The following is a 7,178-nucleotide window of genomic DNA, read 5'->3' on the forward strand; positions in this document are numbered from 1 at the left end:
AAAGTAAAGAGCATAAAGCCTGTGGACTCAAAGTGCACAGCCAGTGGGCGTCGCAGGCTAGAGGAGGAGGAGGAGGTCTCCACTGTGTTTCACCATGCAGGAAGCTGCAGGGCTCTACCTGCTCTCAGACACTCCCTCCTCCCCTTTTTCTGCTTTACCTTCCTGCTCTGGCTCTCTCTCATTCACCTCTAGCCCCTCCCATCACACGCGCACACACACACACACACACACACACACACACACACACACACACACACCACTCTTACGTCCACGCCCTAGTCTACCGTATTACTTAAGGATTTATTTATTTAATATATTTTGGGTTTGCCGCCATACCACAGGCTACCTTCAGCATCAGCCCCATTCAGACTGTGACTTGATGAGGAGCATGTGACTCAGCACGTAGTGAGGCTGAACACACTACAGCCTCGGCCCGGCAGACTAGTAACATTTCTATTCCTGATTCACCGGAACATCAAAGTCCCTTAAGCTGTCAGTCAGACCACAGCCCAGTGTTATCATATAAGCTCCAATTCAACCCCCACCACCTCCTCCATCTCCCCCCCTCACCCCCCAGTCTCCCTCACCCCCCCCCCATTCTCCCTCACCCCCCCCCCCCCTTTCTCCCTCACCCTGCCCTCTCTCTCTCCCTCTCTCCTCCTCCCTTAATAGACAACATCTGACGGATGCTTTTGTCCCGATCACCTTCTTACGACGACGCCAGCGTATACATTGGCAGGGCGGGCAGCCACGGCGTGTATCCAAGTGTGCATCGTTCACATCGCTATATTGTTCCCATGAGCATTTATTTGTAGCCTATTATAGCACCACACATGGCTAATATTGTTCCCATGAACATTTATTTGTAGCCTATTATAGCACCACCCATGGCTATACTGTTCCCATGAGCATTTATTTGTAGCCTATTATAGCACCACCCATGGCTATACTGTTCCCATGAGCATTTATTTGTAGCCTATTATAGCACCACCCATGGCTATATTGTTCCCATGAGCATTTATTTGTAGCCTATTATAGCACCACACATGGCTAATATTGTTCCCATGAACATTTATTTGTAGCCTATTATAGCACCACCCATGGCTATACTGTTCCCATGAGCATTTATTTGTAGCCTATTATAGCACCACCCATGGCTATACTGTTCCCATGAGCATTTATTTGTAGCCTATTATAGCACCACCCATGGCTATATTGTTCCCATGAACATTTATTTGTAGCCTATTATAGCACCACCCATGGCTATACTGTTCCCATGAGCATTTATTTGTAGCCTATTATAGCACCACACATGGCTATATTGTTCCCATGAACATTTATTTGTAGCCTATTATAGCACCACACATGGTGGTATTGGCGTACACAGTCAGATGGTGGTAAGGCGTATTAGGCTAGGCTCCATTTTGCTTTGATACTGCGCTCTGGTTCCCCTAGGCCGGGACGTAATAGGAGCAATATCTAGTGTGGGCTCTATTTTTCTATTTTGACTTGTTCCTCTGTCCAGGCAGCACCTATGGATGGAGAGGTTTTTTGGATGTTTTTGTGAACTTTCTTGAAGCAGACCACTCACTCAGCACCTCTCTCTCTCTCTCTCTCTCTCTCTCTCTCTCTCTCTCTCTCTCTCTCTCTCTCTCTCTTCCTCCTTCTACCACTTCCTCTTTCTCTGTGTCTCAACTCTTGTCTGTTTCCTGCTCTTCTTGGCTTGCTTTAAAGGGACGTGTATATTTTCACCTTATTATTTGCCCATATAAGGACGCTTCCGCATAACGTCATTTTGTAATCGTCTTTCCGTTTTAGAAAAGCTGTTTTCAAGCAAAAAAAATCAAACTGTTATAAAGTTTTAATATTTTTTCTGATGAAAACGCAACATTCCAAATATGTGACCAGTCATTCAGAATAACGCCTATTTGGACATTTTTAACGAGCAGCGAGGAGCGCTGGCTGTGTGACCGGTCGGACTAGCTAGTATCTGTCAACTGTAGGCTACTGGCAGTGAGGAAACACTCCAAATATGTGTGATCTGCAATAAAAAAAAAGGGAGAACAATTGAGGTGAGATCAGTCCATTCACGTATATTGAGTCAGACATCTGACTGCTGTGAGTGAGGCATTGTACAGGCCAGTTTATGACTGGCCTGGAGATCAAAGGTCAACTTATTGATTAACAGGTCTGAAATCAGATCGTTGGGACAGGTCTGAAATCAGATCGTTAGGGGGGCAAATCTCAAACCAGCTTTATCGCTGTCCCACCTGTGTGAGCCCACCAATACTCTGACTGTTCCCATACGGTGAAGAATCTCGTTTTGTTGGTGAATATAAAGGAACGTTTCGCTCCCGGTGACAGCGAACAGAGACGAGTTGAAAGGTTGCGATGTGATGGCGTCAGCAGGGATTGGCTGGGAAATATTTAATCCAGCCAACAGGGAGTGCCGCTGGATATGCAGGTTTATTGAGTGAGTGAGTGTGTGTGAGTTTTGTGTGAGAGAGAGTGTGTGTGTGTTCTATATGTGTTTGTGTATGCATGAGTGTGTGAGTCATGGTTTCCGGTCCAGCCTATGCTAATCCAGCTAATAAAGCTAAATGCTATGACATGATTGTCTTACTTAACGCCATTCGCTTCCTGAGCCTCATCATGACTCAGTGTGTGACTGTGTTTATATCAAATCTCATTCCACATTCTAGACGATTTGCGTGCATTTACTGTGTGTGTGTGTGTGTGTGTGTGTGTGTGTGTGTGTGTGAGAGAGAGTGTGTGGGGGGGCCTTACTGGCAGTGAGTGAGAGGTCTCTGGTTAAGTGGTGTGTGTTGTCACCACTTCTCACGGAGAATGTCCACTAGCCGAGTGCTTGGAATACTGTCCCGGGAAGACTCTTCTCATGTATCATAACTGTGTGTGTGTGTGTGTGTGTGTGTGTGTGTGTGTGTGTGTGTGTGTGTGTGTGTGTGCGTGTGCGTGCGTGCGCGCGCGCGTGTGTGTGTGTGTGTGTGTGTGCGTGTGTGTGTTTACACCCCGGGTGCCAGCATACTGCTGCCGAGTCTCTGATCCCAGGCCTGGCTGCCAAGGTCCTAAAGTGAAATAAAACAAGTTGCTAATGAATACATATAGTGAGGATTGCATCCTGACGTGAGTATACGCGGACACTCGAGGTGTTGTGTATAATGACCCGTAAGCCTGAGGAGCGCTCGTCTAAACAGACCACTCGTTTACCGCTAAGTGTGACACTTTAAGGAGAGCAACAAGTGGAGATATCTCCAGGTCTGAGGAGCAGCCGAGGGCTGACTGTCATTTCAAACGCTTACCGTACAAATAGCGGAGTTACCGCTTTGCCAAATTTGCCTGTATGTGTAGCCTACTGTAGGCTACTGTGTGTGTCCCCTTTGAGCGTTCTCATCGTCTCTAAACCTGCTCGCTTGGGATACTCCTACAAATTCAGTAGCGTAAGCGTGGGGCCATGTTTGGAAGCTGCCATGGGGCCAGGGGGTCAGGGGTCAGTTGAGACAATTGTTTTTGTTCAGTTGAATTGTTTCGCCGTCGTTCTTTCAGTGCTTGTTGTTACCTCTCATTGGTACTACTCATCACTCTCCCCCTTTTCCTTCATGGGCCGGACTAGCCTCAACAGAGGCTAAACATGATTATCATGCTGGACTAGCCTCAAAAGAGACTAAACATGATTCTCATGCCGGACTAGCCTCAACAGAGGCTAAACATGATTCTCATGCCGGACTAGCCCCAACAGAGGCTAAACATAATTCTCATGCCGGACTAGCCTCAATAGAGGCTAAACATGATTCTCATGCCGGACTAGCCTCAACAGAGACTAAACATGATTCTCATGCCGGACTAGCCTCAACAGAGTCGAAGCATGATTCTCATAGTCTCAGTTTCACAGTGGCAACATCCACTGCGTGCTCCCTTTATAGCGCCCCTATACGTTTCCATACATGTTGTCGGTCAGGACGGGTTGTTTGCCTTTTCAATACCGAGGAGTTTTTGTCATGTCCGAGTCAGCAATTTCTTTCAAAAACAACTGAAAATTCACGATGGTGGAAACAGAATGGAGCAGATAACAGTTTCGAAAATAACAGTCACGAAACTTTAGAAGCATCCATTGTGAAGTGAGCGATGCGATCTCAGTGAGTAGAGGGCAGGTGATCTCAGTGGGTGGAGGGCAGGTGATTTCAGTGAGGCTGGTGGAGTCAGGCAGGCCATGTGATAAGTCAATCAGTAACCCTGAGCCCACTGTGGCACATGTGTTTATATGTGTTGGACTCAAAGGTTAGAGAAACCACAGCTGATCATAACAAAATGCAATCTTTGATGACGGTGCAGGTACATGTGTGTGTCTCAGAGTGATTCAGAGCCCAGTGTTCAACATTATTACATCACAACAGCTCATCACGAATACATGCTCTTTGATGACAGTGTGTTTGTTTGAGTGTGTTTGTATGTGTGTGTGTGAGAGTCCTGTGTGTCTAGAGCACCAAACACCAGCACTTCTCTAAACAAACACACACACACACACACACACACACACACACACACACACACACACACACACACACACACACACACACACACACACTTTAGAGACCCCCCCCCCCCCCCCAATGTCATGTTAGATGTATTTTTGAATAATAACTTGTGTCTGATAAGTGTTTTTTTTTCTCACAAGAAAGTTAAAATCCTTAAAATAACATCTACTCCCTCATTATAAAAAGTCTATGAATATGTAAATATATTTCATTTCAAAAGTTTTCCTGTTGGACACAAGATGTCTCCTACTTAACTGTAAAGTCCATCCGTTGTGTGGAGAGTGGAGACTTCAAGTTTCCACATCACACTTTTGTTAATGTAATATTGGACACAGGGATTGGCTTCCACTAACTATTGGTGATGTCACAGTGGGGTTTTCAATGAGCACAGAGAAACTTTCCACTTTCAGCAGGCGAATGTGAAAACAGCCTTTATAGTGTCCAACTGTCCACAGACATCGTTCTGCACAGTGAAGCTCAAAGCAACATGAAGAAAAACATTTGTGACTTTATGACTCCTACACACATGACTTGACAAACTGTAGGCCTAGTTGTTAGTGCAATATTGCATGTTCTGTATCTATAAGGGTGCTGCTGGGCATTTACCAGCAGACAGACAGTGTTGTGAAACCCTCCTGTGATGTCATCAGCCCAGTCTTTTCTCTTCAAATAAGGCAACAGTCGCAGCCGGGCGGACACACATTTGCACATTTTGCTCTTGTTGCCCTGTGGCCACTCCCCCCGCAGCACTAAGCCCCTCCCACCAACTTCCTGTTCCTCTAAATGAGTGAAGATGCCGCAAGTTTCCCTCCGCTCGCTTTACCCAACAAGGCTCGAGTCACAGCAGCTCCTCTGCTTCCTATCTATCTACATATCTCTACTTCCTGTCTGCTGCTGCTCGCATCAGTCCTATTTCAATAGAACAGAGGCAGTTTTGGTTGGGACTAGGCCTGCTTTGGTTGGGACTAGGCCTGCTTTGGTTGGGACTAGGCCTGCTTTGGTTGGGACTAGGCCTAGGGATGGAACCATACACTTAACACACCATATGATACAATCCACGATAGGATTTCCCCATTTTACAGAATGAGAGGTTGCAGAGAAATTATGACTGAAAAACATTCCCTTAATTACTTCTTAGACAAAAAAAATTGTGTATCTTCTCTTGATCAAATTAAAGAATCCCTTTTTATTTCTGAGGTAGAATGCAAAACACAAACTTTGCAGTGAATGCATATTTCCTTTTCTTTGTAAAAGAAAAACTGCGATTCATTTTTCATCTCACCGATTTGAATCTTCACACATTGTATCGATTTGTAACTGTCATTGCATATTGTGACATCCCCTAGTTGGGACTTGAACATAGTGCTGCTGGGCTGTGTTTGAAGGGGGAGGGGAACCATCATGAAAGGCCTGTTGATGCTGTTGGGGGTGGAGGCCTTGGGTCCATGGGCTTGGTGGGCCTGCTGGTACCATTTAGACTACGCCACTGCAGCTCAATGCAAAAACCATTAGAGGCAATTAGTCTGGAGTCAGATGGAAAGCAAATAGGCTCTGAAAGACGGATGCAAAAGAGAGGGATGCAAGAGGAGGAGAGGGAGAGCGAGAGGGGGGAACAGAGGGTAGAGAAAAGATGGAGAGAGATGGAGAAAGGAGAGAGAGAGAGAGGATGAGCACGCACGGCTCTCGTTCATCATCCTCAAGAGTTTCATCCTTCATCCTTACATCAACTGAACTGTATGGGCTGTACCAGACTGTATGGGTTGTAGCTGCCGCAGTAGAGGGCCAATCACACGTCACATTCAATCGAAGAATGCTTGTGGTGATTGGCTGCGGGCAAAAATGTACAAATAGTAATGTCTAGATCTGTGTGCAAAAAGGATGAAATGCAGGTCTGGTTTGCCTGGACAAGTTGATACCCAGCCCTAGAGTCTTCATGTCATAGGAATGTAACCCTCCAGGTCATGTGGGGTCAAGCCGATTGCAGCAATCCAGGGATTTTCTCCTTGGGATTTACAACAGAGAAGTTGAAAAGTGTATCTAACTTTTTGACGCAATGCATCGTGACTCCAAGTTTTGTCTAGCAGCAAAACGCCTCCACCACCTCCTCCTCCTCTTCTCTCTCTCTTTCTCTCCATTCATCCGAATCGCGTTCAGCAAGCATGTCCGTCCTCTGCCCCTTCCTCTCTCTCCCCCTCTCTCTTTCTCCCTCTCCTTCTGTCTCTGCAGCCTGTTGAAAAGTGCCTAGCTGACCCATTGTTCTCCATCTGACTGGTCAGACTTTCAGAGAGGGGGAAACCCTATTCACCGCTCTCTACTCCCGCCCCCCCCCCCCCCCCCCCCCCCGCCCGCCACGCCGTGAGCTGATTGGTCGTCTGCCGCGTCATTGATCCGCGGGTCACCGTGGCGACGGTCCGACTCCAGGGCATGGGCTAGTTACCAGCTGTGTGTGTGTGTGTGTGCCTGCCAGCTGGCCTGTGCATGGGCTCTGATTGGATTAGCTTCCCATTTACGTCCCAAATGGATCCTTAACTCCAACCCCCCACTTCTTAGACACACACACACACACACACACACACACACACACACACACACACACACACTAGCTACCACGCCCCTCCTAGGCAA

This window comes from Poromitra crassiceps, assembly GCF_964638095.1.
Source record: "Poromitra crassiceps genome assembly, chromosome: 13".
Taxonomy (NCBI): Eukaryota; Metazoa; Chordata; class Actinopteri; order Beryciformes; family Melamphaidae; genus Poromitra; species Poromitra crassiceps.